The 24,330-nt window shown below is 40.5% G+C and overlaps 1 protein-coding gene across 1 annotated transcript in view; it reads right to left on the bottom strand.

Annotated features, from left to right (window-relative positions):
- The window catches only part of LOC310643865 (uncharacterized protein), a 707,877-nt gene that overhangs the window by 634,330 nt on the left and 49,217 nt on the right, over window positions 1-24,330 (bottom strand). The gene's annotated exons all lie outside the window — the stretch shown is intronic.

The following is a 24,330-nucleotide window of genomic DNA, read 5'->3' as shown; positions in this document are numbered from 1 at the left end:
TGCCCAACCTGGAAGTCTCCAGAGACACAGTCTTCTTACAGTTTATTTATTATTTATTTATTTATAAGACATTGCTACTGGTAAAGTTGTTGACATAGAGCAGGGTTGTCCAATTGCCGGCCCATGGACCGGTTGCATCATACAGAGGCTGTGCCCACCCCAGCTCTGGCATGCAAAAAAAGTCCCGATACATCACGATACATCACATGACGTGGCGAGTTTGACACCTGTGACATAGAGCAACTGGTTCAATGATTTGCACCTCTAAGTGCTAGCAAGATGGAAACCAATGGTTCTTAGAATACCGAAGTTTATTACATAAACCAATCTACCTTACTCTGAAGGCCAAAGTTGTATACTGTACAGTCTTAGATTACCAAGCTTTATAAATAGTCAGATATATGTTCTGCATGAAATAGCTCAATTTTATGCAATAAAACAATGCCTCCAGATGTATTGTGTCAGTGAACTGCTATAAAGGAAGTGCTTGATTATGGAGCTAAGAGTCTAGAAAGTCAAGATTTACTGCCTTCCCTAGCATGAAGTCTGACATTTCAAGCCTAATTATAAGATGTTTGATAAGCATGTAGTTGGAAGCAACCTTACTCACATTTTGCATCTTCCTAGGTATAAATCATTAAATATCTCACATAATGTTCTATATAGACTGCTTCTGTAGATATAATGCATATGTTTACATTCTTAAAGTAGTTTTGTGAGAGTTTAGTTTTCTTTTAACATATATTCACAGGTCTACCAGTGTTATTTTGCTTTCTGTCACAAAACCATAGCTCAGTTCTTGGCTGCAGATGCCTTCCAGAAAGGCCTCTGACAGTGAAATGCAGACTGAGCTCCATTCTCAGCTGCAGAATGAAGCTGCTTCTTCGGTCGCAGAAGAAATGGGCCAGCTGGGTGGGGCTGTCGGTGCCGCCACTGTGAGGTAAGTGGAAAAGATAAGATCTGGTCTTATTTTTGGGGAAACACGGTATCTAAAAGTTGCTAAAGTTGAGAAACATTGGATTAGAAAATTAATGTTTGGTTTCAACAAGTGGAACAGACTTTTGAAATGAACTCTTTTGTTATTTATATTTACTTCTCCACATAATCAGTACTTATACTACACACTTCTGCCAACCTTCTTAAAACTGTTTGCCTTTCATGAGTTGTGAACAATCATTTCCACCTCTTGAATCAAACAGATGCCTGTGAAGATTTTCCTTCAATTCTGAGAAAAGATGAAAAATTACTGGCTGTCTAGTTGGACTGTATGGCAGACGAGGTAAGAAAGTGAGATCCAACTTCACAATTGCCTGTTATGTGGCTCCTGAGGTGCTAAGTCTAATATTGTCATGCTACAGCAATATTTTGATCTTGTGCTTCTGAACTCTACTTCACTGTTGTTTCAAAGAGTTAAGTGTTGCAATGCAGAGTTCTAAGCTGAGAGCAGTGCAAGGAAATCCATGTGAATAATACCGTCTATGCGTCCAAAACTGTAACCACTAGTTTTCATGCTGAAAACTGGTTTTGATTTTATTCCTACCCACAAATGAAGATTTGTGATGATAATCCATGGATTGATGTTTTATATCTGAGTCATAATGCTGAATCTGGGCTTCACTGGTAGTCATAAGGTTCTGAAGAAATTCTTCACCTTCATTTTTTAACTCATTTCCACCATCTTTATAGCCACTTCCTATCAATTAAAGAGATATATTACAAGATATATTTTCTAACTTAATTTCAACAGTGTTCTAGTTTTCAGTGGTATATATTTTGGACTATTAAGAAGCAAGAAACAAACCATATACAGCGAGTCCTAGACTTACGACAACAATTAAGCCCTACATTTTTGTTGCTAAGCGAGACAGTTGTTAAGTGAATTTTATCCCATTTTTCAGCCTTTCTTGCCACTGTTGTTAAATGAATCACTGCAGTTCTTAAGTTAGTAATATGGTTGTTAAATGAATCTGGCTTCCCCACTGACCTAGCTTATCAGAAGTTCCAAAAAAAGTGATAACATGACCCCAGAACACTGCAACAGTCATAAATATGAGTACTTGAATCTCACTTGCTATATTTTAGTTGCTTTTCCAAGAATTTTATGGATTTATTGTTACTGAGACCAATATTTATGTCATACTTTACAAAGTTTTTTTTGTTTTTTTTTTACGAAAATCTGGAAACACGAAGTGTTTGGTTTGTTTGTTCTGCTTTCATGACAAGATGTATTATTGCAGTAAGTGAGAACTGCATACATTTTAAAAAACACTTCAGAGAAATCAGACTTCTAGCGTCAAGATTTTTGGGAATACTTGTAAATGTGTCTAAAACTGCATTTGGGGGATTGCGGTGAAATCCGTCAGAAAATAACCTTTATAATAACCAGCTAAAAATACTGAAGAGTCTTTGATATATCAAATAATGGGAAAAATCCTTATACTGTATGTAGTGTATGCTGTTAAGCACACACACGGAAATGTCAGCACAGCAGGGGGCTGGACAGCTCCAGGCTATAACCGCTTTGGCGGGAAAGCCTGAATAGAGCGAGTCGTTGACAGCCCCAGGGCATGGTCAGCTCTGGCGGGAAGCCAGGGTTTAAATCCATTGGCCACCTGCACTGGCGGGAAGCCCAGGTTCAAATCTATTGGTCACCATTCACCTGGGCAGGTATAAGAGATGCCAGGTAAACCCCTTTGCTCCAGCTTCATTCACGATCCAAATAAAGAACTACTACCCAGCTCAAGTGTCCGTCTCTCTGTGCGACCACGCGACATTGCACTGGCAACGAAGGTGGGATCCTGCACCGGTCAACGCTAGCTGTGGACGGAATCCAATTGGCAGCCCCGGACCCAGATGCAGGACGACCGAGACGGCGGAATGGCACAACTGGGTCAGTATCCCCTTTTTCACAGCAACCGCCCGGAGGAGTGGGAAGCATTCGTGGGGCAGCTCGAGTGCTACCTACGGGCGAATGGGATGAAGGATGACCGGCAGAGAGCGTTGGCGCTACTCTGCAGCTGCGGCATGGAAACGTACCAGCTGGTGGTCAGTCTCTGCGCACCCAATGACATCCACTCCATCGGTTACAACGAGCTACTGGCGAAGCTGACTGAGCACTTCAAGCCCGAGACGTCCGAGATCACCTGGCGGTACTGGTTTGAGAAGCGGGACCAGCGGCCGGGTGAGTCTGCCAAACAATATATGGCAGCCTTGAGGCAGGTAGCTCGCCTCTGTAATTTTGAAAACTTAGAAATCCGGCTGCGGGATCGGATCGTCTGTGGGTTGAGGGACAGGAAGCTGCGCCAGAAAATTTTTGCCAAACAGAAGCTGACCCTGAGGGATGTCCAAGAGGAATTCCTAGCCTGGGACGTGGCCGAGGAGTCCGATGCGAGGGAAGGCGGATCCATTCACCAGCTGAGAGGGTGCAGCGACGCAGACGGGGCAGAACTGGAAGTGGACTCCATCCACTGACCACAGCGACCCTTCAACCCAAACCGAGACAACGTGAGGGAGCCGAGACCAGCCGCGGCAGACGAGAGAGGCCAGGAGTGCAGATGTGGAGCAAATGGCCCCCGGTCTACCCAGCTCCACGGCAACAGCGCAAGTCGGCCCCGGTCTACCCAGCATTGCAGCTGCGGCTCCCGGTCTACCCAGCACAGCGGCTGCGGACAACCCCGGTCTATCCAGTGTTCTAGCTGCGGCACGAACAGCTCCCGGTCTACCCGCTGTGCGAGCTGCAGAGGACAACATCCCCGGTCTACCTGCCATTTCAAGACGGCGAAGTGTCGGTCGTGTGGAAAAACAGGGCACATCGAGGCAGTCTGCAGAAGCAAGCAGCAGGACAGTCTGCACGAGGTGGAAGCCGAGTTCCAGTGTGCTACAGGTACCGGGAAGCGGTTGCCGGTACTGACTGTTAGCCACACGGTGGGATGACCGAGCATTTTCTTAACGGGGGCTCCTGCGGCGCTAACCCAAAAATTAAAACTGAGGGTGAGGCTGCAAGGGGTCCCCTGCACGATGGAGTTGGACTCAGGGTCAGCCGTGTCCATCATCTCCGCCAGAGTGTTTAAGGAAATTTGCAAGCGGAGCGGCCAACGGGTTCCCTTGAGGCCATCCATACTGACCCTCTCCGATTTCCAAAATTCACCCATTAACGTCTGGGGGGAGGCGTTGGTGAGGGTTCAGTACAAGGGATTCGAGGGCAAGTTAAGTGTGCTGGTCGTCGAGGGCCAGCGGACCAGCCTCATCGGGTTAGGGTGGTTCAACGCACTGGGCATCAGAATGACGGGGATTCACCAGATGCAGAGCCGTTTTTCCCTTGAAGCTGTCTGCAAAGAATTTGCGGACGTGTTCGACGGGCAGCTGGGAAGGTACACGGGTTCCCCAATCTCATTTAAGTTAGACCCCCAGGTGCAACCCATAAGGATGACGGCTAGGAGGGTTCCATTCGCGCTAAAGCATAAGATAGAGCGGGAACTGGATAAGCTGGTAGACCAGGGGGTGCTAACGCCAGTCGATGGAGCGGAATGGGAAACTCCCATCGTAATGCCGCTCAAGGCAAACGGCGAAATTAGGATCTGCGCTGACTATAAGGGGACAATCAACCGAGCATTGAGTGCCCACTCCTACCCGGTCCCCGTGGTCAGCAGCATCCTGGCGTCCCTGCAAGGCGGGTCGGTGTTTGCTAAATTGGATCTTGCTCAAGCTTATCAGCAACTGCCGGTAGACCCAGGGGCTGCTAGAGGACAAACAATTATCACTCACAAGGGAGCGTTCCGGGTAGACGGGTTGCAGTTCGGGGTCAGCGTGGCTCCTGGAATTTTTCAGGAGGTGATGGAAAGGACTCTCAAGGGAATACCAGGGGTTTGTCCTTACTTTGATGACATCCTAATCGCAGCTAGCTCCATGGACGTACTGGTAGCCTGTTTGAAGGCAGTCCTTGAAAGGTTCAGGGGGGCAGGGTTAAAGCTCAAAAGGGAGAAATGCAAGATTGGGGTAACGGAGAAAGAGTTCCTGGGGTTCAGGATTGATGCTCAAGGCATCCACCCATCTGCATCCAAGGTCAGGGCAATCAAGGAAGCCCCTGCTCCCAAAAACAAGCCTGAATTACAGGCATTCTTGGGGCTTCTCAATTTTTACCACGCATTCCTGCCACACAAGGCTACAATTGCAGAACCCCTACACAGGTTGCTTGACAAGCAAGCATCCTGGGACTGGACTGACAAACATGCCAATGCGTTCCAAACACTAAAGAACATGTTAGCAAGCAATGCCACAGTCACCCATTTTAGGGAGGACCAGCCAATCTGTCTTGCTTGTGATGCATCCCCTTATGGGATTGGGGCAGTGCTCAGCCATCTAAGGGAGGATGGGACGCAGGCCCCCATTGCCTACTACTCCAGGACCCTGCCAGCTGCAGAGAGGAATTATGCCCAGATAGACAAAGAGGCACTGGCAGTGGTTGCTGGAGTAAAGAAATTTCATGACTACCTTTATGGTAGGGAATTCCTAATTTACACTGATCACAAACCACTATTAGGATTATTCACAACAGAGAAGCAAACACCACAGATCCTGTCGCCTAGGATGTTACGATGGTCCATATTTCTCTCTGCATATTCTTGCAAACTAGTACACAGGCCAGGGAAGGAGATGGGGCACGCTGATGGCCTCAGCAGACTTCCCCTGAAGGACACTGAGCCAGACCCAGCTCCGGCTGTGCAAATACTGGCAATTCAGGAGCTGCCAGAATGCCCCCTCAACGCAAGGGATATAGCCACAGAGACTCCCAAGGACAAGGTTCTGAGCAGGGTACAATCATGGGTGAGCAGTGGGTGGCAGGACAAATCACCAGGGCAAGAGTTCACTGCTTACTTTGCCAGAAGGCATGAACTGTCCACACACAAGGGATGCCTCTTGTGGGGAAATAGAGTCATCATTCCCACGAGGCTCAGAGAAAGAGTTCTCCAGTCATTACACGAAGGACACCCAGGGATAGTAAGAATGAAGGCTCTGGCAAGGAGCTACCTGTGGTGGCCAGGGTTGGACAAGGAGATAGAAGCACTGGTAGCGGGGTGTTATACATGCCAGAGGACACGGCCAGAACAACCACATGCACCAGTCCACAAGTGGGAGGAAACACACTCACCATGGTCCAGAGTGCATATAGACTATGCAGGCCCCTTCCAAGGTCACACATTTTTGGTAGCTGTAGACAGCCATTCCAAATGGCTGGAGGTGGTGCCCGTGAGCAACATGACTTCAGCAGGAACCATTCAAGCATTAAGGGGGATGTTTGCTACACATGGGTTGCCTGATGTAATCGTGTCAGATAATGGAACACAATTTACCTCCTCGGATTTCCAGGTGTTCCTGAGGACCTTGGGGATTAGGCACACCACCTCGGCTCCCTTCCACCCTGCCAGTAACGGATTGGCAGAACGATTCTTGAGGACAACCAAAGATGCTCTCAAGCGCATAGTACAGGGAAATTGGAAGCAAAGACTAGCCACATTCCTTCTTCACCAACATGCAACACCCTGCACCGCCACAGGCAAAAGCCCAGCAGAACTCAGATGGGGAAGACGCCTCATAACAACATTAGACAGGCTCCACCCAGACAGGGTAGCCGCAGACACTGGGACCCCCAACATCAAAACACATTTCAACTCAGGAGACCACATCTGGGCTAGGAATTACAGCACAGGTCACCCATGGGTGCCAGGGGAGATATTAGAACAGACAGGACCCCTTTCCTACAGAGTAAGGGTGGAGGGGGGACTCCTTTGGAAAAGGCACCGGGACCAGCTGAGGAAAAGAGCTCCTGAAAGGGTGGTAGAGGACACACTGGGGGCTGAGGAGGAAGAGCCAACACAAAAGCCAACTCAAACACAAGCACCTAGGAGGGTTACCAGGGGGGCTCAGTGGCAACCCCACCCCAGGCAGGAGAGTGACAGAGAAAACAGGCAGTCACCTGAACCCAGCAAATCACACACACAGACACACAACAATCCATCACAACAGGAGCAACATGAAGGAGAGCATAGACACAACACCACACCACCAGAAGAACTAGTTCCAAGAAGATCAAACAGGCTGCAGAAGGCGCCAAGCTACCTCGCAGACTATGTGCGTTCTTAGGGGGGGTGGCAGAACAATCAAGGTTTGTCAATTGTAACCCTGTGTATGCAAATATTGTAAATAAGTGTATATAGTTATGGAAACTGAATGACAGAGGAAAGTCCTCACTATGGGGGAAGGGGTGTAGTGTATGCTGTTAAGCACACACACGGAAATGTCAGCACAGCAGGGGGCTGGACAGCTCCAGGCTATAACCGCTTTGGCGGGAAAGCCTGAATAGAGCGAGTCGTTGACAGCCCCAGGGCATGGTCAGCTCTGGCGGGAAGCCAGGGTTTAAATCCATTGGCCACCTGCACTGGCAGGAAGCCCAGGTTCAAATCTATTGGTCACCATTCACCTGGGCAGGTATAAGAGATGCCAGGTAAACCCCTTTGCTCCAGCTTCATTCACAATCCAAATAAAGAACTACTACCCAGCTCAAGTGTCCGTCTCTCTGTGCGACCACGCAACATTGCACTGTAAGTATTTTTTGCAGTATTTCCCACTCACTGTTCACTCAGACTGCCAATTAAAAAGTGCTACTGTGCTTGTCTTTGGGTTTCATATTATTTCTGTTGGCCACAGAATTTAAAGAGTTTTAATCCTATGTTCCTGAATGTCTTACTCAGTTATTAGTAGTTTAATTATAGCCAGCTTTTCCATTATTGTAAATTTGCATTTTTAATACTTTTTAACATATTGTCCCAGGAACATTTTAAAATAAATGACATAAAATTTTAAAGAGTTGCCTGGACTATTGAAAGAATTAATATCAAATCATTTTCTTTTTAGTTAACCTCAAGATCATCAAATTTAGTAATTAAACCTCTGAACTTATTAAACCGCTGCAGTTATTATTAGTTAATGAGCTGCGTGACTGATGTGGTAAGTGCAGAGTGTTAGCAATGCATTGAAGGACATAATGGTATGTTTGCCACATAATTTGTTATATATACTCAGTTAAGCTTTTGAGTTATCATTATCTGGAATGAAAGAGTCTACCCTATTCCTGGCATTGAAGAAATTTTGAATTGCTGGTCCAATCAGAGTTTAATAGGGAATTGTTCTTAGCCCGAGGCATCCAAATATGTTGAACCATCTGGGTTTAAACAGATAAAATTGAGACAAAATAATATTTCTCATTTTCTCTGACAACTTTATGTAAATCACATGCAACCCCAACAGAGCTTTTATAGCTGATCCTAATCAGGTACATTATATTAGGCAAGGAACAAGATGAAAAATCTACCTATGAGGCAAATAGAGACAGGCAATATTCTTAGGCATTGGAGGTTACGTGAATAGGTTTTCTGCCCCAACTGACAATGTTCAAAACTATCAGTAGAAGTATGTAGATTGTAGTCTTTTGAAGGGACTTCCTATAGGTCCTCAAAGGCATTTGTTTCTATGGAACTTTCTTTTAAAAAAAGAGTAGGCCATGGATGGTTTTGAGATATTTGCTGAATTATTTCTTTCAACTTTCCAATACTTTTTGGAAACATTTTTTTTTATTTTTGGAGAATAGGTTGACCTCCTCTTCTTTGTGGCAGCAATTGTTCTTTATATGTTTTATCCTCCTGTCCCCAAAGATGATTAGGGGACTGGAGGCTAAAATACAAAGAGCAGTAGCAGGAATTGGGTATGTCTAGTTTAATGAAATGATGGACTAGCGGTGACATGATAGTAGTGTTCCAACATCTAAGGGGTTGCCACAAAGAAGAGGAAGTCAACCTATTCTCCAAAGCACCTGAAAGCTGGACAAGAAACAAGGGATGGAAACTAATCGAGGAGAGATGCAGCTTAGAACTAAGGAAAAGCTTCCTGACAGTTAGAACAATTAATCAGTGAAACGACTTGCCTCCAGAACTTATGGGTGCTCCAACACTGGAAGTTTTAAAGAAAAAAATGGATAACCATTTGTCTGAGTAAGGGATTGGACTAGAAGACCTCCAAGGTGTCTTCCAATTCTGTTGTTCTGCATTCTGTGTTCTGCTTACTTTTGCTATGCTGACCAGGCCTGCAGTAATATCTGAAAAGCCACCGGTTGCCCAGGTTTGGGACAGTAGAAGGAAAAACTCAGCTTTTAATTGGCAAAAGCAAAGTCTCATTCCAAACATTTCCTTGAAGGCAACAGTTTCCTATGTAATTATATGCTTTACTGTTTCTTTTCATATACTTTTGGCTTGGGAAATGGTTTATAGATTTCTCCTATTGTCATTATAGGACTTATAATTTAAGCACTTTATCAGCGAAACAAATGTCCAGGTTCGGAAATTCAATACACTTGTAACAAATCTCTAATGGCTTTGTTGCTGCTGTTTTGTCTTTTAATTGCAATAAGTAGACAAGGAATCAAATTCCTAAGCCTGCTGTTTCAATATTCCCCCTATTTGTTATGATGATCTAAATGCACAAACCAATTAAAATTAAAATATGTTTTCATTAGATATTCAGAGAATTGATCTTGAATTTATAGCTTTTTCAATTTCTTGTTTCTTCTTTCTTTTTATTATGGAATAAAGAGGAAGGGAATTCTGTACTTTCAGTCCAAGGTATTCAGCAATTAGTTTAATATCCTCTTGTCATCACAATGTGAATATGATATGCTAGCAGGTTTTCAATAACTTATCAGAAGCTGTCATAGTCACACAAACATATTTAAAGGGACTGAAAAAGAAAAAATAACTGATATAAAATATCATGGGTTTAGATTATTTACAAAAATCATATTTAGGTATTATTCTTTAATAATAAATAAATGCCTGAACAGAATATATAAATGCCAACAAAGATAGGTGTACATAAATATTGTTGTGAGCTACCTATGGTTATCATGATCAGGATAGGCACCCATGTGTCTTCTAAGAACAAGACATGAAATAAAAACATGTCAAAGAAGGTAAGGGTCTCTAGGATTACAAGCAGATGCTGGTCCTGCTGAGGTGTCCATGTACCTGTCATGGTTCCTATGAATGAGACAATTCAAACAAGTTGCAGGCATATTATTTATCTAAAAGTCTTTGTAATGAAACGAAACATCGACACTCATGGAGGGATGCCAGAATCTGAAATCTCCTCTCCCCAAACCCATTGTAACACATACACAATCCCCACCCTTATCTACACGTTATAAATCACATTATCCAATTAGTTTTACATATGAGGTCTCTCCTCCCATTCTGTACGTGGGCTTTTCTAATCTTCTCAAAATAGTCGTTAGAAATTCCCTCCCTTCAAGATTCAAAGTGAAGCAGTTTAAACAAAAGGCTGTCTCTTATATTGTCAGTGCAAAAACATGTAAATGTTTTCAGCATTGATAGTACCCTGTTTACAAAGGACAGTTCTCAGTTTGAAGGCCTCTTAGTTTCAGATAAAGATAAAACTGTAAGTTGAGATGTTCATTGTAAACTATTAACAGTGAAGCTCCTGAAGGGTATACAGTGCACAAGTTTCTTTATTATGGCACAGTTTAATTTTTAGATTCGATCTAAAATTTGATTTGTAAATATTGGTCAATAATATAGAAGAACTCATGTCACTTGATCTAAGAATGAACAGATATGCAAGAGCCTTGGTGGAGCAGTGGGCTAATGCCTCCTTAAGTAACACCAGCTGCCTGCAATTAGTGCAAGTTCGCATCCCACCAGGCTCAAGGTTGACTCAGCCTTCCATCCTTCCGAGGTAGGTAAAATGAGGACCCAGATTGATGGGGGCAATAAGCTGACTTTGTAATAATGCCGCTTGGTGTGTGTGTGAAAGCCCTAACAAGCAGGCATATACATAGAATGAAGGCTACTGCTAAGCTTGTAAGCCACCCTGAGTCTTCGGAGAAGGGCGGGATATAAATGTAATAAAAATAAATAAAAATAAATTAAAAAATGTTGGGTGATGCAGTCTGTTTGGGGATGCTCCTATGTAAAGCAATACTGAGAATTGACCAAAGATGAATTCCTCAATCCAACTGTCTTTCCAGCCATGGAAGGATGGGTTGGCACACTTTGATCTGTAGAAAAATAACAGAAAGCAAGATATATCTTTTGGAGGTGAAACTTTCAAAGCCAAAATTCCACAAACACAGTATGACAAATGTATGAATTATAGAGTTTTTATGATAGCTACAGACTGGAAAAGTTTTGTTTTAGAATGGTCATGTATGGAATGTTTATTCAAAGTTTATTTTTTACATAAAATTTATTTTAACTAGAAAGAACTATGTACATATTTATCTATTATTTTGAAATCAATGAACGTTGGTTTCATAATTCTGCTATCATTAATTTTATCCTAATGAGAAATTCACAAAGGGCTACTGCCCAATGCAGCTTCTGATTTTGATTGATATCCAATATTATTCATATAGTATTAGAAGGCTGAAATTCATAGAATTAATGCGTGGTTAAAGAAAAAACTAAAATAAGGAATAGTTCATAAAATAATCTTGAAGCCGAACTGTAAATTCAATAATTTTCTCCTGCTGAGAATAAATTTTCCTTGTCAAAGGGATATACCTACTTTGCTATCCTGTTAATTTTTATACCACTGGGTAGGGATTTGATTTCCTTTCTAGCTTCTAGCTTGATAATCTCCATAGTGATATTTTTCTCACATCATCAGGAAAGAGATTGGCAAACAGTCTCCCTTTTGATAGCTAGAGTCACACAAATTCAAAGACACTGGTCAAAGTCTTATGTGTAATGAAGCTCCAATGCTTAGCTGAATGTGTGCTTCCTATTCAGTGGATTGTTGGCCTGAAAAATCTTTTTTTCCAGCTGATTTTGCCACTATTTCAGTGTGACACAAAATCAATTAAGTTAGTGACCAGCGCATGAATTAACAGTTATTGTTCAGAACAAAGTTTTGGAAAGCTCAGAAACTTATACATTCACAAACATAAGACAGGAGTGATCTTTTCAAAATAATAAAAAGAAGTCCCTCCAGTGTTATAATGTCTATGATCATTTTTGATAAATTACAAAATAAAGTATTTATCCCATGTATGTCGTCATCTGTTTTCATTTACAATACCATATAACCTAGGAGAGAAACTGGAACAAGGTCCATAATAAATCTTCCTATAAATCTTGGAATAGTAATTTATTTATTTATTGCATTTCTATCCTGCTGTAAAAACACTTTTCTTCACTATGTTGATAAAAATGTCAAAAGTGTGAATTTACATTAGAATTATCTTAACAAGTAACAGATATTTGAGAAGACATATTGATGAGCAAAGTTGTTTATTTTCATTACTAGATTAATATATAAAACACAGATATATCCTGCTTGGTCTAGGCTGGCCTTGGGTTTATTGTCCCAGGTGAGGGTCAATGGGCAGTAAAGTGCTGTTTGGGGGGTTGGTTGAGGGTCGGTGCTATCAGAATCAGAATCAGACTAGAGCTAGAAGGGACCTTGGAAGTCTTATAGTCCATTCTAAGTAGTTTATAGGCTGGTTGTAGGTCAATGTGTCTGTTGATGGAATTGGACAGGATTATGGGGAGGTTGAGCTCCACCACATGTTTATTGGACCCGTGCCCTTCTTGGCTGGTCTATGCAGCTCGGGAGGGTACACAAGGCTGGTTCCAGGCGGTTATATCTGCTTCTTTGAGTGAGGGTAATTTCCCCGCCGTCTTGAAGGAGGCGGTGGTGAGACCTCTCCTCAAGAAGCCTGCCCTGGACCCAGCTGTGTTGAATAACTTTCGTCCGAACCTAGCAGTTCGAAAGCACGTAAAAATGCAAGTAGAAAAATAGGGACCACTACGGTGGGAAGGTAACTTTGTTCTGTGCACCTTTGGCGTCTAGTCATGCTGGCCACATGACCACGGAGATGTCCTTGGACAAGCGCTGGCTCTTCGGCTTTGAAACAGAGATGAGCACTGGCCCCTAGAGTTGGAAACAACTAGCACACATATGCGGGGGAACCTTTACCTTTTTATTATGCTTAAACATCAGTAAGGATGGCTAACTGCCTTTTTCCCTATGAAGCTTCTCTGCCTCTAATGAATCAATTATGTAATAATAACAGCCCAATAACTGTCCCAAGGACAAAAGGAGAGTGATCTGTAAGGAAATCAAATTTGCTTTTATATCCAGCTCCTCTGTCTGTCATGTACTGGGTAAACTTTTTTTGTATTTGATTACCCTTGTGATTAGATTCAAAGTTAAGATGTTTCTTTTAACAGTTTTGCTTATTTTCAAATCTAGAGCTTGGTGCTAGAGCCCTCCCTACTAATTTAGTGCAAGAGGACAAGATGAAAGCATCAAGGGATTCCACTATTCCGTTTATCGCCGCTAGATAGCAAAAAATGAAATTACAGTTCATGCAGTCACTAATTCTTCTTTCTCAACCTAGCATGGTAGCCAGGGATGATCCATGATGTTACCCTCAGTTCATCTCTAATAGAGTATGGCTTACAGTAGGTGAAAAGAGAGATTAAATGTCCCTTCCATCCTCAAAACCTTTCTGTTCCCAACCAAGTCCTTCTTTAATTCTATCATTGTTTCATTTTTGACTTTCAAATTACTTTCACTAGTGCCATAGTTACTTCCAATAATCAGTTGATTCATTTTAGTCATGAGAAGCACTGTGGCTCACAGTCTTGATATATTCCTCCCAATGAGTCTCTATTTATCTTCTCTACTTTTTCCGTTTCAATGGATTCATTGGAATTCTGGGATTTATTCCAAGATTTTGTATTCAACATGAACATCGTCCTCTGTGTATGGATTATTTTTGTTTTCTGTGAATTCAATCACTGTGGTGGCACATCTTATTCATTTTTTATTAGATCATTTCTACCCTGCCAAATCATTAGATTTCAGGTAGCTTACAATACTCTAAAATTAAGAATCACAATTAACTGCAAACTTAAATATAGCAAACTTATCATTAGTTAAATTTAAAAATAGAAGAATAGTCAATGATAGCATTGTATTCTGAAGGCAAGATGGAAAAATAGAGGTGGAAAAGCAGACATGAGGGAATCTGAGATCTCAGGCTGTTCTATAATATGAGGAAAATGTCTGCTTCCTTACTTCTCCATCCCACTTCCCGAGAAGAATATGATGTATCACTTCTTGATCTGCATATACAGAATGGGCTGTTTCTACTCAGTTTCCACTCAGTTTGGATCACAACGCTAATTGGAACCAGGCCATATTGAGCTTTAAACAGAGTAGAACCAGCACTTTGAAATGGACCGAGAAACAAATTGGTAGCCAATGCATTTAGTACAAGAGTGCGTTATTCTGGTAAAATGGACATCTAATGGCTCTTATTCATTAGCAAGTGTGTTACCAACTTCTGCCTTAGCTGCAATTTTCAAGAGGACTTCAAAGGCAACTCTGCATGTTGCAACAACTCATTCTAGAAGAAGAGGTTATCTAATGCCCAGACAAGCTGAAGCTATGAATTCAGGAGAAACCTCAGATGGCAGACAGGTTTTTTTCATGAAGATGAAATCCAATCTAGGACTCACACTGAAACTGATAGTGAACAGATGGGCTTTTTCCTGATAAATAACAACCTTTTAGTACTCTTGATTTAAAAATATTGTAAAATTGCATGGGTCTTGATTGTATTTTTGTTCACGCCATTACAAAGGCATCTGTGATAATGCAACTAAAATCATGGCTTAAGGGCTAGGTTTGGTCAGGTGGAAATTGAGCTAGATAAGAACCATTGTATAAACATATCTCAGTTGCTTTCTAAGGCATCAAGATACTAGTCAAGTATCCATTATCTCAGAAAAGTAGAAGGCAGAGATGTTGAATTCAAGCTTTGGAGCACAAAGTTGTTGTTATTGTTAGCTGCAAAGTTGTGTCTGACCCATCGCAACCCCATGGACAATGTTCCTCCAGAGTAGATATACACAAAGACTCTGATTCATTCTCACTTTATTGGGTAATCAACTGCTGTGTTTAAGATTTAGTGAAACAGGTATTCCTAAGTAATAGTAATTTCACCAAAGCATGACTAAAGAATAGTCCTATCTATATCTCTTCAATTCAAATGATAAAAGTTCCATTAAATTTAATGGGGTTTTCCCCCACCAATGGGGATGTGATTGCTTTTCTAATCTTCTCTCTCATTAATTTATGGTAGCTTCTTTTCCCCCTTAAATAAATTTCTAACCAAGAAATAAATGGCATCATACTGTTTATGTGAGAAGGCATTCTTCCCCTCATCATTCAAAACATACTGATTCCTGAAGTTTTATTATCTTTAGCATTTGAAATTCTGTGTGGGTAATCCTGTTAACTTGTCTTCATTAGATCTCAGTAGAATTAAAGTGCTTATAAAAGCTTCACTGGGATAATTATGTCCTGGAGAAAGAAATCCACAATATGTCTGAATAAAACTTCAACTAAACATTTTTTTTTACCAAGATGTCATTTGGGCAATTAGTGTAATAGTAGAGAAAATGCTATAAAACTTTTAAAACATTTTGTTTCCTTTAAATTATGTTGAAAACAGACAATAAAAAAAGATAAAGTGTTACCCAGATTAAAAAACAAGCAAAAATATGCTTTATATTGAAAAGTGAATCTTGTTTAAATAATGCTTAATTGCCTAGGATACAACTGGCAACATGGGCATGGTAAATTTATTCCCAGTTCTCCAAAATATTGCTAAGACTGACCAGCCTCTTCCCAGGGACAGCTTTGCATGAAGGCCACTGATATCCACTGCATTTTAAGATGTGTACAAACAAATGCTCCCATTCTTAGGAAGAAGGCAATGGCGAACCACTTGCAAAAATGGTGCCAAGAAAGTTGCAGGGACTTATCCATGTAGTTATTAAGACTAAAGATCGACTGGAAGAGACCAAAAAGAAAAGCAATACCCAAAGCAAAACAAATACCCACCTCCCCCAAATAAAACCCCTGGGGGAAAAAATCCAAAGGCTTTATAAAAAAAAATCCACAGGCACTCACACCATGTCAGTTTGGTCTAGGGCAGACATGTCAAACTTGCGATGTCATGTGACATCACGCAACATATCAGAACTTTTCCCCCATTGCCGGCAATGGGATGGGCGCAGTTTCCTCGTGATGCATCCGTCCTGCGGGCTGACAGTTTGATACCCTTGGTCTAGGGCAGGGGTCTTCAAACTTGGCCCTTTTATGACTTGTGGACTTCAACTCCCAGAATTCCTCAGCCAGAGTGCCTGGCTGAGGGATTCTGGGAGTTGAAGTCCACAAGTCATAAAAGGGCCAAGTTTGAACACCTCTGGTCTAGGGGTTCGAACATCAGGCTAGAAACCTGGGAAATCATGAGTCCTAATCTTTCATTAGGCATGTAACCCACTCATGTTCATAGAATAAAGACAACGCTCCTTAGGAGGAGTTGACAATTACTGTTCTGCAAAATGAGGATGTTTTCCAAAGCCAAACCGTCTTTGAAATAATAATTCACTGGATGGCCTTGGGCCAGTCACTCTCTCTCAACTCTAGTAGGAAGGCAATGCCAAATCACTTCTAAAAATGGTACTAAGAAACCTGCAGAGACTGGTTCAAAAGGGTCAAAACTGACTTGAACACACACACACACACACACAAATTCACACTGTGCACAATTCTACTAAATGCAATACAGTTCCCAAGTAAATATATCTGAATTTAATTTTAAAAATTGGAGACAATATCTACTCCAAGTACCTGAACAAATGCCATTAATCATAGTGAGGTGACACTATACTCTTGGCAAAGGAAAATAATTGAGCTGAAGAAGCTGTTGCAATGTTTACTATTCATTCCTGCAGTATGTGATGGATGAAATACAAGGCTAAGACCGAAGGTGCATAAAAACAAATTCCCTGACTCAGCCCATGGGCCGGTTGCATCATACAGAAGCTGCGCCCTCCCCAGCTCCGGCAATGCAAAAAAGGTTGCGATATGTCACGACACATCACGTGAGGCGGCGAGTTTGACCCCCATGCCCTGTCTGATATGTTACCCTTAGAGACTTCTGGGAATTGTTTTATAGTCCTTAATGATAACAGGGCCCTGCTGGCCTGCAAGTTCATTTCTGGTTATAAGTTATTCCCAGTGGTTGTAGCTTGCAAAAGATTACAAGCTCATTATGTCTCTTCAGTTCCACTTAACTTTAATTTTAAGTCTACATTGCATAGATCAGCTAGGTCACTCAAATATCCTTTTCTTTTTGAGATGGTTAAAAATACAGCTTACCTGAAGCAGCTACTATATCTCTCTTGTGCGCAAGGGTGGAAGTGAGGCTATGTGCGGGGTATCATAACATGCAATGAATCCAATTCCCTTGTTTTTCAGCTGAATAGTGCCATGCCATTTATCTCAGGGAAGCCTAAAATGCAAGTAGGCAATCTATTCAGCAATCAAAGTACAGAGGTTTGAAAGCTAGTTTTTGTTTGGAGTGAGAACCTTTGAAATAATAGCAAGCAACCCACTCATGTTCATAGAATAAAGACAATGGTCTTCAGGAGGAGTTGACAATTACTGTTCTGCAAAATGGGGATGTTTTCCAAAGCCAAACCATCTTTGAAATAATAATTCACAGCCACTGAATTGTACAATTACGCAAGCTACTTGCCGTTTAGTTACAACCACAATTCTGGTTTTTCAGTAAATTTAGCTCTTATGTCTTTCTCTCCTTGAAAAAAACATTTATTTAATTGGGAAGGTTCACAATTAAGGTAAGCCTTAAGGTAAGCCTTAATTGTTAGCTCAAACATCATGCTGGCAGGGAGATCATTAATGTACTGTATTGTACATCGTATCTTTTGCCTAGTTCCCATGTCTCTTTTCTTTCCAGATCATTGTACAGAGATGAAGTAAGATCAATTTACCGAGTGCTGGACCAATACATCCTAGCTGCTTAGGTCTTTATTCCAAAAGCCTTGTGCCATTAAAATTTCAATTCTTGTTGATTCAGTTGTGTTTGCAACCGTTTAACAATTTGGCAGGCTTTTTATTAATCACACATCATAAATTTAAAATAGAATTTTTCTATTCCACACTCTTTGGAAGATTCTTCACTTCCCTTTGGCATGAACATGTTCCTGTGATAGCATTTTTGGGAAAAATGCCCTTGTCCCATGTCCAGCCTATTCCTTAAACTAAACTTAATGTCACCCTCAGATGATCCAGTGTTAAAGTAGTATTTTCCCATTTCTCAAAATATATTTTTCCATGGATATGATCTGGCTTGCTTTACAAACTACTTGAGAGCGGTTGTTCTGACCTCATGGCTGGCAGCATCTGGAAGTAGTTATGAGATTTTTATAGGTAGTATGTGTTGTAAATTCTGGACTTCCAGAATCACACAATTCTGACTTTAATAACTATAATCAAATAGTTGCCAAACCCTGATATATATGAACAAAAGATACCTGCCCCCCCCTCCCCATGGGACATAAGTAACCATGCCGAATTGTAGAAACAATCATCCTTTCTCCAGGATGAATTGTCCCTATCTGATCTTCTAGGCCTCTCTCAGTGAAGCATTCATTGCTACTGACTCCATCCATCTTGCCAATGGTTATTCTCTTCCTTTCTTTCCTTCACCTTCCTCAGCATTATGGACTTCTCATGGGAGCTGAAGTCTTTGCATAATGTGTTCAAAGGCATTAATGTCCCATTTTTTTTTAAAGACGAGTGAAAGATAACCTGGCCATCATAACACAATTCATGAAATAAGATGCTGTTTTTGTGAGAAAGCTTGGTTGAGAATTGCACATCTGCATAAGCAAAATGTGGTACATCTGCATTATAAAGTTAATATCTGAAGAAGTTATAATAGGCATTTATTCTCATATCATGAAATGAAATAGATATCATCCAAAATACAGTGTACTACCTCAAAAGCAATTTAATGGACAAATATTGCAAATATAAGGAAGGAAGGTAATATTGCTTTGTCACTGCTATATGTACATGATCAAGAATTTTTAGCACAATCGTACACAGTACATAGCCCTAATCATGAATTACTTGTAGGGTTTTTGTAGGTATATATTTAGTATGATATACTATATTAGCGTAATTTCTTCTAATAGTGAATTTAGTAATGAGAGAATAATAATGGAAGTCAGTATGTTTACTCCATTACAGGAAATATCAGCGTGTTTGGATAAAGCATATTTGGATAAAGCCTGATGTCTGCAGAAATTTATTTTTATTTTTTATTTTAATTCCATTTATATCCCACCCTTCTCCGAAGACTCAGGGCGGCTTACAAGCTTAGCAGTAGCCTTCATTCTATGTATATGCCTGCTTATTAGGGCTTTCACACACACCCCCTCAAGCGGCATTATTACAAAGTCAGCTTAATTGCCCCCAACAATCTGGGTCCTCATTTTACCTACCTCGGAAGGATGGAAGGCTGAGTCAACCTTGAGCCTGGCGGGACGCGAACCTGCACTAATTGCAGGCAGCTGGTGTTACTTAAGGAGGCATTAGCCCACTGCTCCACCAAGGCAATACCAAACCCCAAGGCAATACCAAACCCCAAAAGACAGATCTCACAAAAAGTAAAATGAAGATTAATTATATTCAGTAACAATGAAATACTGAGTTCATGATAAAAAAAATACAAAACCAAAGTGGAGAGGGACATCTGAAAGCAGTATTTAATATGTATAAAGACAAAGTGTTTAATATTTCAAGACAAAGTTGGATAAACATATGTAATCTCTACAAACAAGCCTTCGCCATTAGCTTCATTGTCAAATGCCTTTTACTCCAGGGACAACTATAGAAAGAAATATTTAATCACCTAGGCCAGTATGGTGTATCCACGTTAAAAAAACAGATTAAAAGTACACCAGACGCTGCTCAATAGGAACTTACCTTGCTGGATGTGTTGATATATTTACAAACTGCTGGAAGAAGTGACTTCATGTAAAGTGGGACCTTGAGAAAAAAAAATGACAGAATTTGAAAGACTTATATACAAAATCAAGATCATCTACTAGGACCTATATATAATTTGTTTTTGCAATATGACATGGAAATGGAACAAATTAAAAATTGCATGATAAAATGGATGGAAAATTCAAAGAAGCAATTACAGTAGGACAGTGGAAAGAATTGTGAAAGAAATTCATTGCAAGCTATAATTTGAGGGAACATTTGTTTTAAATGTTTTACAGATGGTATATAACTCCATCAATAATTAAGAAGATAGACAAATCATAAAAGAACAAATGTTGGGAATGTCAGAACAAAGAAGGAGGAACATTTTACCATATGCAGTGTTAAGGTAAAAAAAATTAAAAGATATAAAATCATTAACATTGCAACCCCCATCCCACCCAATAGAATACTAATGTAAGTATATAAGTACATATGAGTTATCAGCAAAGTAATTTATAGGTCTTTCCAGTATTATCCATTAGAACATTAGGTAGACACATTATGAATAATCACAATATTTGAAAGTATGTTTGAACTAAGCCATGCCCTTTGATCATGTACAGTTATTAATAATTATGACAATAAATAAAGCAATGAAGCAGAAATGGTCTAAACAGACTACTTTTTTGTTTCCTTTATATAATATATCAAGTGAAAAAAAGAGAAAATGTATTGAATGTATTTAATTTTTAAAAAAATTAATACAAGTACCTAGACTTGTATTAGCAACAGAAGCCAAAAGCAACTTATAATTAATGAAATTTTAAATACTCAAGCCTATTATTTTAATAAATTATATGAAAGCAGAAGTTAATATCAAGGTTTGATGTTTCATGAAATGGAAATAGAAATGGGGGCCAGTTAGTCTGAGAGATTTCTGTTTTCTCCCTTCTTGGTGGAGCAGTGGGCTAATGCCTCCTTAAGTAACACCAGCTGCCTGCAATTAGTGCAGGTTCGCATCCCACCAGGCTCAAGGTTGACTCAGCCTTCCATCCTTCCGAGGTAGGTAAAATGAGGACCCAGATTGTTGGGGGCAATTAAGCTGACTTTGTAATAATGCCGCTTGGGTATGTGTGTGAAAGCCCTAATAAGCAGGCATATACATAGAATGAAGGCTACTGCTAAGCTTGTAAGCCGCCCTGAATCTTCGGAGAAGGGTGGGATATAAATGGAATTAAAAAAAACCCAAACTGAATATATACAGACATACAAGGATTTTTTTAATCGTTTCTCCTATTTAAGTGAAATTGGATTGCAGATTCTCCGACTATGTACTTGTATTTGTAATTTCTGCTCTGGCTATTTGTACTTATTCAGAGTAGAAAGAACTTTGCTGTTTCTAGTTAGAGCCATGGTCTCCCAGCAACCCAAATCAAACTTTTATTCTAGTGATGGCTAAACTGGTGCCTTCCATATACATTGCAAAAGTGCTGGAGAGCCAGATTCAGGAAGGATGCCCAAGTAGGTAAAAAAAAAAGAAGATCCCAATATTACTTTGATCTTGGCTTCAATCTTGCATCATCAGAGAAGAGAACATCATGCATTACCTTCAAACTATTTTGAGGGATTGGTCAATATGAGTGGTGACCATGGTGAGCAGAAGATCTCCTTGGACCATTCAATCAGTGGTGGGATTCAGCCGGTTTGCACCACTTCGACAGAACTGGTAGCTAATTTTTTGTTGCCCAGGCCCAGAATGGACTTCCAGAGGTGGCATCCACACAGAGAACCGGTTGTTCACATATTTGAATCCCATCATTGTGTTCAATTCTCTCAGTTTACATTCTTATTCACACTAGGCCCGGGGTACTTGCGAGACCACCTGTTGCCATTGTCAACCTCCCATCGCCCGGTTCGCTCCCACAGAGTTGGCCTCCTCAGGGTTCCATTGGCTAAGCAATTTCTTCTCTGTGGGTACGCTGACCCTCTGGAATGAGTTGCCTCCAGAACTGCGGATGGCCATTGACCTTCAGTCCTTCCGCCGTGACCTGAAGACATGGATGTTCCAACAATTGGGCCTGGACTGACTATAGTTTTAAATTTGGTTTTATTGGGTTAATTGTTATGTATTTATTACATGTATTGTTTAATTCTGTTTTAAATTTTATATTTTGTGTTTTTGACTTTTTATTGTTGTGAGCCGCGCTGAGTCCTTAGGGAGAAGGGCGGCATATAAATTTAATAAATTCAATTCAAATTCAAATACTCTGATCTTTTGATAAGAAATGCCCGTAAGCTCCTGGATAATGAACAGCAATTCATGTTATAACTCACTCACTCACTCACTCACTCACTCACTCACTTACTCACTGGGGGTTATATCTAGCAAAACTCTGAGCATCTGATTCTTTTCCTAATTAAAAACATGTAGTTTGCGGGTTCTGAGATCAAACCCGCAAATCAAAGTAAAATCATGGCTTTGATAATATTCCAAGATATTTTTTAAAGCAACTTTGAATTAAGTTGTTTCAAAAGTATCTTAATCTTTGCATAAATTTCCAGTCTAAATTTCAGGCTATGACAGGACTGAAACGTTCTCAACTCTCACATACTTGCATGCTCCATGTCTCTGAATATTCAGTGTACTTTGGCAGAGAGAAACAAAATCAGCTAGTATAATTTAATCAAAGTTTAGGATTAAAGCCCAAACTAGAAGCAAATAAAATACATTGAATGCAGCTCAAAAGGGAATGAAGTTGGGGAATGAAACTTCCATTCTCCAAGCCTGTGTAGGGATTTAGATAATACAGATAAAATTCACATTTACTTTTCAATAAAAATTGAATTCAGTTGCACCCTCTTCAAATTCATCACTCCAGTAAATAAAACATGTCCTTTACACCCTTGGGGCTGATAATGAGATGATCTAGCTAAAATATAAGTTCATGGCAAATCTTTAGAGCAGAGTTTCTTTTATGATGGACATCTGACCATATATGTTTTGCTTTAAGAGAAGGAGGCAGCTGTTACCGAAAGGCATTAAAATTATCATATAAAAAATAGATTTCAGTGCAGGCAGTTTTTTCCCCCTTGAATATAATTAATTGGATGTTTTTCCTTTTGCATCTTGAATAATCATATATATTCATACTTAGATAAATAACTGCCAATCTCATGTGTATTCTACTGTAACTCTTTCCCCAAGCTTTTAAATTGTGATCAAAGGTAAAAACTTGTTTTGATTATATTTTTCTTTGGCTCACACAGGCTTTTACTATCTATTTGAGAATTTATATTGGCAGCACCGAGAAACAACAGACTCTAATCTCCACGGTTATGAGATCGTAAGGTTCTCTGAGAAAAGGAAATGGTATTAAAATTCCTCAGTGACATCAGTTGAGCAATCTATATTGTTCTCAGGAATGCAACTAGATAGAACTGCTGGGACCTAATAAAAATGATTTTCTAAGAAGACTAAAGGTTTTAAACAGAATCCTGTCTCATTTTACTACAATGAGCTTTTGTAAGCCTTCATCCGGCAGCAACAATATATTTAAGCCAGTTATATATTGAAAATATGTGGTGGGCATGCAAATAAAAAACTGTTGCATATCTTGAACTTTGAGAAACAAGTTTGCTCCTTTCAAGAAACCCGGGAGCTATAAATAAATTTCAGTGGAATTTGCTGCAAGGTAAATAATTGTAAGGTTATAATTTATATCCTCCTCCTCCTCCTCCTCCTCCTCCTCCTCCTCCTCCTCCTCCTCCTCCTCCTCCTCCTCTTCCTCCTCTATATGTCTATGAAAAAGTGTTGATATCTCACAAAACCTTTGCTTTGTTTTTCAAAAGTCCCATCAGATTTCAGATCTATCTGTCTATTAACTCACTCTCTCTTTCTTGACTTGAGATCCTGATACTTGCGAAGACCACATCGATTCCTAAAATGGAGGAATGGTTACAAAAACTGATGGAGCTAGCAGAGATGGCTAAACTGACTGTACTTATTAAAGAAAAAAATACGAATACTTTTACTGCCATGTGGAAACTGCTCCTAGTTTTTGTGCTTGAGGTGGAAAAAAAATGAAATTTTGGTTGTGGGCTTTACCAATTAGATAGATGTGATGTTATTGAAATGGCTAGTTTATATTATTTTGTAAAAGTAAAAAGTTGAGGTTTGAAATTGATGCTCTATTGCAGGGGTGTCAAACTGCCGGCCCACAGGCCAGATGCGTCATCCCAAAACCGTGCCCACCCCATTGCCGGCAATGGAGAAAAAGCTCTGATATGTTGTGTATATCTATTGCACCAAAGGGACGCGGTGGCTCAGTGGGTTAGGACACTGAGCCTGTCGACCAGAAGGTTGGCAGTTTGGCGGGTCGA

This window comes from Vipera ursinii (assembly GCF_947247035.1).
Source record: "Vipera ursinii genome assembly, chromosome: 1".
Lineage (NCBI taxonomy): Eukaryota > Metazoa > Chordata > Lepidosauria > Squamata > Viperidae > Vipera > Vipera ursinii.
The sequence above is the reverse complement of the archived record's forward strand: the minus strand, read 5'-3'. Positions and strand labels throughout refer to the sequence as shown.